The sequence below is a fragment of the Mya arenaria genome, chromosome 13, assembly GCF_026914265.1.
Source record: "Mya arenaria isolate MELC-2E11 chromosome 13, ASM2691426v1".
Taxonomy (NCBI): domain Eukaryota; kingdom Metazoa; phylum Mollusca; class Bivalvia; order Myida; family Myidae; genus Mya; species Mya arenaria.
Window position 1 is genome coordinate 36,750,104 of NC_069134.1, and position 12,788 is coordinate 36,762,891.

At 34.6% G+C, this 12,788-nt stretch overlaps 1 long non-coding RNA gene across 1 annotated transcript; it reads left to right on the forward strand.

The window, feature by feature from the left end:
* The first annotated feature begins 3,100 nt into the window (after positions 1-3,100).
* LOC128215574 (uncharacterized) lies at positions 3,101-12,223 on the forward strand. The gene is made up of 3 exons (XR_008258041.1): positions 3,101-3,163; positions 10,800-10,922; positions 11,328-12,223. It is a non-coding gene; the product is annotated as an uncharacterized LOC128215574 (long non-coding RNA).
* Positions 12,224-12,788: the final 565 nt, after the last annotated feature.

A 12,788-nucleotide genomic window follows, 5' to 3' on the forward strand; every position in this document is an offset into this window, starting at 1 on the left:
CGTCAAACTCATAATTATTCATAGGATATGACATTTTTATGTATGGAACTGATATAAAATTACATAATCTGGTAATATTTCTTGTTTTATGATATTTTTGAGATGTTAAATGCTTTAACCCAGAATCCCGATCGGAATAACTACCCACTTTTGATACTAAACAATTTGTATGTGAAGGATTTGCCATATCAAAAAAGATACAAAAATCCGTAAACGTACAATTCTTTGGTCTACTAAGATTTAGCTTGTGAATGTCATTTTACAGCGAAATCAACAAGTTTAAAAAATACTCATGACCTGTTCCTTATCAATATGAAATATCTTTAAACTTTTAGGAACATTATGCAAAAAAAAAAAACAGTATGTTTTACCTTCGGTATAAGAAAATAACTATTTTCTAATAAAACTACTGTTGAAAAATGTAAGCTAATGAAATGGAAAATAAAAAGATGCTTCCAAACATGCCATATTTTCTTGAGACCATTCAGGGGGATTAATGTTCAAAAGTCTGAAAATTCAGGGGGATTTTGGTAGTATTCAGGGGTTTTTTTTAGCAGGTCTAATTTGACAAAATTTCAGAGTATTTTAAGATGCAAGTACAAAAAAACAAATTGCCATAATTTTGAAAGACTCCCGAGGGGATTATGTCCAGAATTTAAGAGGATTTGGGTCACATACCAGAGAATTTTCATCATCGCCATGTAGCATTACGGGCATGACACACGTGCCAATTTACCTTGTCTACCCCTTTTTCCAGCACTTCATCTATATTTTAATGAGACACAGCCATATTGCATAATAAAAGCACTCACTTGCAAAATAGAATACTTCACAGAAAAATATGTTTCAGAGACAATTTAATGGGCTTACCTTCCTCTAAAATTGGATACAATATCTGCTCATTATGATCATAAATGATGACTTTCAGACTAATAGAGAGAATGGAATGATTTATCAATATTTTTCATTTCAATTCCCAAATAGTCAGATTTGTTTGCTTCTGATAAAAAGCAAATGCATAATTTATTGTTTAAGTTCATAAACATATCATCTTTTGGCATTCATCAAAAAATAAAAAACATCACCACCATAATATTAAAATAAATAAAAGTCATTTCATCCGAATTGTCTACTTTCAGTTTCTCTTCTGGAAGTTCTGTTATTTTCCGATATTTGAGATGAAGGTCATGTCATACGTATGTAAACATATTAGTGGGTCATAACAAAGAACAGCATTGTCTATTAGTTATTTTAATCCTTTTCTTTACCAAATAATGTACTGTCACCTTTAAATCATAAATCATTTTGATGACAATGACACATGTTTAAACACTTTAATTTGTTACATCCTCTCTGATTGGATAAAACCTATAGTTTTAACCAATGAAAATCGTCCTTTTATCTGACCAGTCTAATTGACATTTCTTATGCAAATTCTGACAGTTTCAATCAAAACAATGCATGAAATGTGCCCTGCTGACTTATTAAGTGTCACCCAATTGGTGTTGTTAAAACACACCATCAGTTGATAATCCAATTAAGACAAGAAGGGCATTATAACTGCAAACAGGCATATATAATTAAACCCTGCGATAATTTTGCGTAATTTTAAACACACTTTTTTTTATTTCGGGGGATTTTCATCCCCCTCCGGGAGACCGGGGGATGGGTCGAAATTCCGGGGGATTTTTCCCCCTCCGGGGGATATGGCATGTATGTCAGCTTCTGGGTTGCTTTGAAGTTGAACTGCTCACATGAACCCACAAAAGATGTGTAGGTATGTGCTTAACAATAAAGGATAAAACATTAAAATGAAGCATTTCAAGTGGAGGTTTTCATTAGGGTAGTGCTACCTTAAACACACACTTTACAATTATTTTTTTCTCTTTTTTAATCTATTTTCTTTAACCAATGGACTATACAAACAGTAGGGTCAGTCCCAGTATACAGGACAATTATTCAATAAAATGTTTATCCTTTTGATATCATAATTGGTAAAAAAATATCAAAATGTAAAGAAAAAATAACAGAGACCGGGTTCAAACTGTGGTCGCCAAAATTGCAGTCCAGTGTTGTATCCACTGCTATGAAAGTTTACATTTGTTTATTTGATTTAATATATACCTAGCTTGGTAACATTAAGTGATAACATCGACTAGCCAATCACACATAAAAATTAATTATACTAGGTATACCCACCTAGTAATCTTTTTTAATGGAAAAAAAATGTGAAAAATCAATTAATTGTAAACTATGTGGTACTTCAGTTACCTAGTTAGTTTCAATGCATTGTACACATTGATACCAAATTCATGTCAGTTTTCGACAATTTTCTCTTCTTTCGCTATTTCATCATACGGTGTATAGCCCCTGAATAAAGTTTCACTCTGTTTCATTGAGTATATTTCTTAAAAATCCTTTCTTTGTTCTAATCTGCTAAAAGGTCAAAAAGGTCACAGTCATGTGAGCATCTTTGAGGCCTCTCAGTTATTATAACCAATGCACCAGTCAATTGTAACGGTTACTAACCACGCACACCCCCCGGTCTTGGGGTATACTGGGAATAGTCGGGAAATGGGCCGTGTTTTTACTTTCTATGTGGCCACGCAGGGCCGGGTGACCGCAGTGGTTTTGTCTTTGAGCCAAATTTAGCTGAGATTGGGCCTTATATAGAGTCTCTGGTGTGCAGGGGCATTTGGCCGGGGTTTTACCATCAGTTCATTCCCGCAGGGGAGGGGATTAGACCCAGGGTTGGCTGGACCGAAAGTCAAAGTCCCCGCTATTCCCTGGACCTGGGGGCGCCAGGGTTACAATTGACTGGTGCACAACATATAAGATATTTATAAAATAAATAAAAGTACAGTTAATCAATAAATTTTAATGTGGTAAATTAACAAAGAATTAGATAGATGCTTTATGCAAAATCTCACAAAGATTTAAAAAAATACAAAGGAGTTCAGGTTTGCTAGTTTGTAAAAATATTTCATGGAATCATGGTAAATTGTTATATTATATGTCCAATGACAGCCCATATATTTTCTAACTACTTGAACCTTTCTTGTTATAATTCTTATTATTTTTTGTTTTAGTTGATGTGTGGTGCTGATAATACAGAGACAGCTAGAGTGACAGAGTTTGATGAATAAACTTAAATTAAAAAACAGTGAGTACAATAATCTATTTTAACATGTCTTGTGTGTAAAGTGTGATTCCGAAGCAGTAAATATATATATATATGTATCTTTAAGTTTTGAATCACAAATTTAGATCAAAGATCTATTATCACACAAAACTTAAAGGATATATATGAAAAGTCATGTGAATTGTGCAAGTCATATAATATAAAATTTATATTGATCAAGTCAAGCCATGCCATGTAAAAAAAACTGACATCATATCAAAGATTGTATGAATCATTCTCAGAGCTATTGAAAATATTTAATTGGTTGTAAGCGGACCATGCACGGTAATTTTGAGTAACCCCACCAGCCAATACAATATGGCTAAAAAGGCTTTGATAATATTTTTATGCCCCCTTTTGAAAAAAGTGGGGTATATTGTTTTGCACATGTCGGTCGGTCGGTCGGTCGGTCGGTCGGTCTGTCTGTCTGTCGGTCGGTCGGTCGGAATACCAAATGGTTTCCGATCAATAACTTGAGAACGCTTTGATCGAGGGACCTCATACTTGGTATGTGTATTGGTCATCACCAGCAGATGAACCCTATTGATTTTGAGGTCAGTGGGTCAAAGGTCAAGGTCAGTGTGACCTTTACATGAAAAACGGTTTCCGATCAATAACTTGAGAACGCTTTGACCCAGGAACCTCATACTTGGTAGGTGTATTGGTCATGACCAGCAGATGAACCCTATTGATTTTGAGGTCAGTGGGTCAAAGGTCAAGGTCAGTGTGACCTTAACATGAAAAACGGTTTCCGATCAATAACTTGAGAACGCTTTGACCCAGGGACCTCATACTAGGTAGGCTTATTGGTCATGACCAGCAGATGAACCCTATTGATTTTGAGGTCAGTGGGTCAAAGGTCAAGGTCAGTGTGACCTTTACATGAAAAACGGTTTCCGATCAATAACTTGAGAACGCTTTGACCCAGGAACCTCATACTTGGTAGGTGTATTGGTCATGACCAGCAGATGAACCCTATTGATTTTGAGGTCAAAGGTCAAGGTCAGTGTGACCTTAACATGAAAAACGGTTTCCGATCAATAACTTGAGAACGCTTTGACCCAGGGACCTCATACTAGGTAGGCTTATTGGTCATGACCAGCAGATGAACCCTATTGATTTTGAGGTCAGTGGGTCAAAGGTCAAGGTCAGTGTGACCTTTACATGAAAAACGGTTTCCGATCAATAACTTGAGAACGCTTTGACCCAGGAACCTCATACTTGGTAGGTGTATTGGTCATGACCAGCAGATGAACCCTATTGATTTTGAGGTCAGTGGGTCAAAGGTCAAGGTCAGTGTGACCTTAACATGAAAAACGATTTCCGATCAATAACTTGAGAACGCTTTGACCCAGGGACCTCATACTAGGTAGGCTTATTGGTCATGACCAGCAGATGAACCCTATTGATTTTGAGGTCAGTGGGTCAAAGGTCAAGGTCAGTGTGACCTTTACATGAAAAACGGTTTCCGATCAATAACTTGAGAACGCTTTGACCCAGGAACCTCATACTTGGTAGGTGTATTGGTCATGACCAGCAGATGAACCCTATTGATTTTGAGGTCAGTGGGTCAAAGGTCAAGGTCAGTGTGACCTTAACATGAAAAACGATTTCCGATCAATAACTTGAGAACGCTTTGACCCAGGGACCTCATACTAGGTAGGCTTATTGGTCATGACCAGCAGATGAACCCTATTGATTTTGAGGTCAGTGGGTCAAAGGTCAAGGTCAGTGTGACTGTAAGCTGAAAAAAGGTTTTCTGATTGTCCATATTTTATTTTTCATTCAATTGTCCATATAATCCTGACAACATGGCGCTCAGGGGGGCATAATGTTTGACAAACATCTCTTGTTTATCTAATGTTTATCTTTCCTAAAATATTTATATTTATAAATCTATTTACCAGTATAAATCTGTATTTATTTATTTATTAATGCATTTATTTGCTCACTAATATATACAATACACTTATCGTTGTATATTGTCTAGCTAATACATGTATACAAATATGCATAATATGCATAATTATGGGGGGGGGGGTCATAATTACCTATGGTGTACTGTCTTGTTCTTACGAAGATATGATTTTGACTAAAATCCTTACTGAAAAGGCAGTGCAGACTGGCCTGTTTAAATAATTAATTAAATCTTAATGGGTTTAAATGTATTTTATTTTATTATGCCCCCTTTTGAAAAAAGTGGGGTATATTGTTTTGCACATGTCGGTCGGTCGGTCGGTCGGTCTGTCTGTCTGTCGGTCGGTCGGTCGGTCGGTCGGTCGGAATACCAAATGGTTTCCGATCAATAACTTGAGAACGCTTTGACCGAGGGACCTCATACTTGGTATGTGTATTGGTCATCACCAGCAGATGAACCCTATTGATTTTGAGGTCAGTGGGTCAAAGGTCAAGGTCAGTGTGACCTTTACATGAAAAACGGTTTCCGATCAATAACTTGAGAACGCTTTGACCCAGGAACCTCATACTTGGTAGGTGTATTGGTCATGACCAGCAGATGAACCCTATTGATTTTGAGGTCAGTGGGTCAAAGGTCAAGGTCAGTGTGACCTTAACATGAAAAACGGTTTCCGATCAATAACTTGAGAACGCTTTGACCCAGGGACCTCATACTAGGTAGGCTTATTGGTCATGACCAGCAGATGAACCCTATTGATTTTGAGGTCAGTGGGTCAAAGGTCAAGGTCAGTGTGACCTTTACATGAAAAACGGTTTCCGATCAATAACTTGAGAACGCTTTGACCCAGGAACCTCATACTTGGTAGGTGTATTGGTCATGACCAGCAGATGAACCCTATTGATTTTGAGGTCAAAGGTCAAGGTCAGTGTGACCTTAACATGAAAAACGGTTTCCGATCAATAACTTGAGAACGCTTTGACCCAGGGACCTCATACTAGGTAGGCTTATTGGTCATGACCAGCAGATGAACCCTATTGATTTTGAGGTCAGTGGGTCAAAGGTCAAGGTCAGTGTGACTGTAAGCTGAAAAAAGGTTTTCTGATTGTCCATATTTTATTTTCTTATATAGTAGACAGTAGAAATTTTTTTTAAAGATATTTTAGAGTTTAAAAGGAAGAGAGTCTGTTTTAAAGACTAAATAATTATATAGTCAGGATAAAAAATAATTATTTTTCAAAATCAAGTTCAAATAATTTTCCATTATTTGGCAAATGGAAAAAAGCTAAATATATATTAAGAATGTTTTACTCGATAGAAAGTAGGCCCAGTATCTTTTGCATTGCAACACTAAGAAAGTAAATATTTATTTTTTGTCTTTTACCAATTCCATCAAAGTCTGTGAGTGGCTCATGATGCTTAGGCCTGCCAATTTAATGGTTTTCGAAATCATAAATTGAGACAACTTATAACTTTTGTATAAAATCTTCAAAGCTTTCAATAACTTAACATGTCATCCACCTTATTGTCTCAATTTAAAAATAGTTTTCACTCAACAACTTACTTATTAATCAGGATAATAATTTGATAATGACTATCACTATCATTCTGTAAGATAATGTACTGGTACATAAATTTAATCCCCAATATATCAGATGAGTGTGATAGTATATGCTCTTAATAGTTGTAGCCCGGAATTATACGTAGGAAACAATAGAGTCATTGGACTGTTACACGAATTTCAATAGCTCGAAATTCGCCTTTTATTTGTACCAGCATGGGAAAACCCTGTTATGTTAATACATATAGCCCGGAAGTAACAAATAAAAGGTGAATTTCGAGCTATTGAAATTCATGTAACTCTATTGTTTCCGAAGTAATGTGTGTATATTACAGCGGTTTAATTTTGTTTGTACCGGAGGATTAGGTCGGAAAAACTAGAATAGCTATAATTCCGGGCTACAACTATTCCGGGCTATAAGTATTAATATATATATATATATATATATATATATATATATATATATATATATATATATATATATATATAAATGCACGAAATCAATGTGGGATTTTCATTAAGTTTTGGTTAAACCATCTTTGTAACAAATTACAGTTACTTCCAAATTACATCTTATTCTACATAATACAAACTGGAGGACAGTTCTTTTTATTTGGTAATGTTAAGAGACTTGAAGACAAAAAAAAATGTTTAAATTCAGAAAACCTTACACAAAGTAGAAACCTTCTATTAATGTCATTATCTTGAAAAAATGAACATGCCTTTTAGCAATTGTATCAATCTGTGAAAATCTACATTTTGCCTTCGACATGTTATACAATTTAAGGATATTTACATGGAAATTAAGTTCAATTCTAAATTGACAGTCATGTATTTCTTCCAAAATTTTCATAGTATAAGGAACATGAATTTTTTATGAATTTAAGTGCATAACTGCAGATAATGATCATTATCTTAAATCAATTACAAGCCAATTCATAGTCATGCATATAGCCGCCTTTTCAAAATATGATAGTGATTGTCTCAAATGACCAGTCTTTCTCTGTGGGGGGTGGGGGCTGTCAGTCATAAGGAAACCTTTAAAAGGCATATTCATTCAGCCAATCAGATGTCAGGTTCAGTGAAAGGGGCGATGCCAGGTCAAGTAAAAGGGGTGGAGCTAAAATAAATACTGACATTCAATGAAGATAGATCCCCCTTTGGCCTCACAAATATGTTTCAGTCACACTAGGGGATGTGACAGGGTCAAGCCATAATGGAGCCATTGGCAAGCAGACTTTTATTAACCCAACAACAACAACAGGTGTAATTCTTACCAACTGAGGAAAAAACTTTAGAGGTTTTATTATTGCTCATTTTTTTATACAAATTAAATATCTAACAATGACAAATATAATATATGATCATTCAAGCATAATATTGACACCAAACATGACACATCTTGCAAATGGTCTTGAATAAAATTCCTACACTTTTTATAATGGTAATACATGGGACCAATATCAAAACCATTATCCTGTTAAATAGGACAATGGATTTGATATTGGTAATTCGCAGAAAATACAATGTAATTAAGTAAAAAAATACACAGTATGCACATGCACACTGGCTTCAAACAAAAATTGTTGCTTAGGCCAAAAAAAAGTATTTATAGGTTCCAGTTAAATATCAAAAAAGGTAGGCATACGGTAACTGTTGTTTTTTTTAGGACCATGTTTCTTTGGCAAACTGACCTATATCAGGGAATTATTAAGGTCTTTACTAAAAAAGCACATATTGATCAAAACACCAAAAACAAAAAAGGATCAGAAGGATAAAAATAGGGTCAGTTGGGCGGAAACAAAGATTTTTGAATCCTTATTTTGTCAATGATGTCATGTCAGTGATCAAAATGATAACACAATTTAAGCCCTGCATTCTGGAATGTGGGGCTAAATTCTTGATTGTGTTATAGTAGGGCCAAAAATAAAATGATTTGGTTAGGGTTACATCCTTTTTAAAAACAGAAAGAGTAAAAAGTATAAAGGATTACATTTTTAAAATACATAATATATATGCGTTTTCACTTTAAAATACATGCATTGTTACAGTCTTGTTTTCAGTAAGTAACTTTTCCTTAAATGCATTCTTTGGAAAGTAATTTAAGGTTTATTATTCAAAATATATGTTAGTCAACTTGTGTATGTATTGATTTCCAATTTTTTTATTTTTTGTTTAAACTTTATGTATTAGAATTTCTTTGTGTAAATACCTGCTTATGTGATAAAAGACTGCTGACTAAAGATTAGATTTCAGATTTTGATATTTCCATTCCAAATTTAATGTTTTACAGCTTAAACTGCTACTAACAGTTTAAGAAAAATGCATAAAACATCAATTTTGGATGGAAGTATGAAAAGCTGCAATCTGATATTTTGTCAGCAGTCTTTTATCGCTGGTTTGCAGATATTTACGCAAAAATTCGCTTGTTCGAAGACAAAAAATTTAAAAAAAGTTGTCAAAACGTTCAATCTGTGAGGTTGCAGCTTTAATATAAGACTAACGTAAATATTAAAAACAAATGAGGCCCCTTTAATATTAACATGTCAATATCAAAAAGAAGATGAAAACTATGAGAAAGTGTTTTTATAATTAAAAATAAATTGCTTAAAGCAAATATCTGAAATTAATAATTGTCATGCAAAGCAGCCTGTAATGAATATGAATATTAGATTTTGGCCTTGAACACCTTTTTAAGAAGAGTGTTTTGAAGTAAGGATTATCATAATGCTGAACTTAATATTGTACTGTAGCTTTGTAGCAAATCCTTATGATTAAAGTCACTGTGTCTTCCTTATGCTGTGATAAAGATCTCCATAGTAACATTTCTAAACCTAATAAATTAAGTGAAAAAGGGTGTTTATTGGGGGTAATAAAACACATCTTGATAATGGCCAATTAGTTTTAATCTTTCAAGTGTTGGTAGGATGGGAGGGGGGTCTTAACTTTTTGAACTGCCAATATTTTCCTGGTTATTTTGTCCACCATGTCAAAATGATCTGGGTTGTTTTGTCAACCCTGTCTAAATGGGTTGGACGTGTTTTGTCCCCTTAGTCAAAAATGACATGGGATGTTTTGTCCTACGTTTTTATAAAGGAGTTCAGAATAAATAACACATTAGTTTTCGTGCTTATGTAAAATAAATGCAAATGACTTTCATTATAAGTTTAAAAAATACTCTTAACGCTGCATTCTCACAGATTTACCATTTTTACAACTTTTTTATTTTTGTCTTGGAAAGAGCAAATTTTTGCGTAAATATCTGCAACCCATTGATGTAAGATTGTTGATAAAAAAACAGATCTTAGATTTTCATATTTTCGAAAATGTTAGAGCTTAAACCTTACTAACGGTTTAAGAAAAATGCATAAAACATCAATTTATGAACTTAAATATAAAAATCCGCGATCTAATTTTTTGTCAGCAGTCTTAATTTAACTGGTTTCCATGGATTGTAGCAAAAATTGGCTTGTTCCAAGACAAAAATTAAAAAGTTGTCGAAATGTTTAATCTGTGATAGTGCAGCTTTAATTATGGTAGCTTTTCAGTCATTTGCCTATATATGTCTATTTGATTCAGTAAATACTTCGTAATATTAAAGCTAGGCTTATTAGGATATGCTTATTTTTCATTGGGTTCTATTTTTAGCACATAACAGCTTCATTACAAGAATACATTAATTATTATTAAAGCTGCATGCACTCTCACAAATTTACCGTTTTTACAACTTTTTTATTTTTTTTTGTCTTGGAAAGAGCAAATTTTTGGGTTTAATAGTATCTGCAAACCAATGATAAAAGACTGCTAACATAGATCATATCGCAGATTTGCATATTTTCGTTTGAAAGCCAATGTTTTGTGGGTTAAACTATTACTAACAGTTAAAGAAAAATGCATGATCTAATTTTTTGTCAGCAGTTTTATATCACTGGTTTTCATCGATTCTTGAAAAAAAAAATACTTCCCTGTTGGCCAATTGAGAACTGAAAATCAAGAGGTTTTGGGTTTTGCTGTTTATATGTTCTGGAATTTTTCAAAAGCATTTATTTATAGGACTTATGAATTTTATGTACAGCATTCTGTATATTGTCAAGTGTCCTTTTTTTAAATTATATACAACATGTATAAATTTAATGTTTCAGGAAATAACCACCATCTCTCTCAGAGGTCATCTTTCTCATTATTGTGGGGAAACCTCAAAGGGCATCAGGAAAACCTTCATCAACCTCTTTGTGCCCAGTGGCTTGTGCAACAGTGTTTCAGAAGTATAAATACCTTTTTAATTTGTGTATATCATTTGTATAATGACTTGTTTTTATATATTAAATATATATATATGATTTATTATATATATATAGATGGTTAATCTTATGACTTCCTGATAGTATTTAAGTTGTGAAATATTAAATAATCTAATCATAAAAAATGCTTGGAAATGTCAATAAAAAAAGATATTTGTCGAATAGGAAGTTTCACCTGTCCTGTTTATATTACAAATCATTTTAAATCAGACAGAAAATTCAATATACTTGTTGTATCTCACTGTTTATTTGTCTTCACATTTTGTATTGTCACATCAAGCCTGTTTGAACATCCTAGAGAAGATAAGTGTATAGAAGTGGATATGATATAATAAATATGCATATAAATGTGCTTGGGATTATTTTCAGATTATCATTAAAATGGGGATAATGGATGACTGGCCACACATATGGGGCTATGGACAAGCTTCAGAGCAGGCTGCCAGGTGGTGGTGTTAGTAGTTTATACTCCGGGTCCCGGCGTGAGCACATTGAAGGGTCCCAGAGTGACAGTTCAACCACCGCACACCTATCCTGGGCAGAACCAGTACTAGGTGCCTTCACCTCTGCAAGGAACTGACAGCTTCTGTACATGCCAGGTGCAGTGGTACAGTGCGAATGGTCGTAGAAAGGATTTCATAACCAATCACAACAGAGGTGACCTGGTCCGCCCGGGAATTGAACCCGGGATGTCCAATTCAGAGTCCAACGCTCTACCGATTGAGCTGACCGGGCGGACATATTAGCTACATTAGATGACAAGCCATCTATGCTGGACATTCTTCACAATAAAATGTGATGTCACAGGAGCTGTCTATCTCAACAGCTCACACTGTCTGTATTTGACTAAAGGAATGAATGAAGTCACTGCAGAAGTTAGATTGAGGAATGTCCATGTCACTACCTATCATTTGGAAGGAGTTGGATAAAAAAAGTGTGGCCTATGTATTGAAACAGGTCCGATTTCCAGTTACGGACAGTCTTGATTTGTCTGATTACATTTTTGACCAACATGATGGTCTAAAAGAACACTTACTGGTAACTGGTAAAATCATGGCCCAGTTGTTCCAAGAGGCAGGCGAGTGGGAAGTTACTAGACTCCATTTCTTTATGGGTTGATCTGAGGTTCCAGTTCAGTTAAAGTACTGATAGAACACCAAGTGTTTGCCATAATACAGCAACATTTGATTTGTAACTATGTATTTGTTTGAATTGTTGAAACAGTACTGTTTACTAAATAATGTGTATGTATATGAAGAATAATATTATAAATAATTGGGGAAATGAAAAAATGAAAAGTATATTACTATGCGCAGTGCTATAATAATTAATAAGTAAATGTTTTTAGCTCACCTGTCACATAGTGACAAGGTGAGCTTTTGTGATCACAATTTGTCCGGCGTCCGTCTGTCGTCCGTCCGTCCGTAAACTTTTACTTTAAACGACATCTCCTCATAAACCGCTTAGCCAATTTCTTCCAAACTTTACAGGAATGTTCCTTGGGTGGTCCCCTTTGAAAATTGTTCAAAGAATTGAATTCCATGCAGAACTCTGGTTGCCATGGCAACGGAAAGGAAAAACTTTTAAAAATCTTATTTTTCAAAACCACAAGGCCTAGAGCCTTAATATTTGGTATATAGCATCATCTAGTGGTCCTCTACCAAAATTGTTAAAACTATCCCCCTGGGGTCAAAAATGGCCCTGCCCCGGGGGTCACTTGTTTTACATAGACTTATATAGGGAAAATCTTCTTCTCAAAAACCACAAGGCCTAGAACCTTGAAAATTGGTATGTGTCATCATGTAGTGGTCCTCTACAAAATTTGTTCAT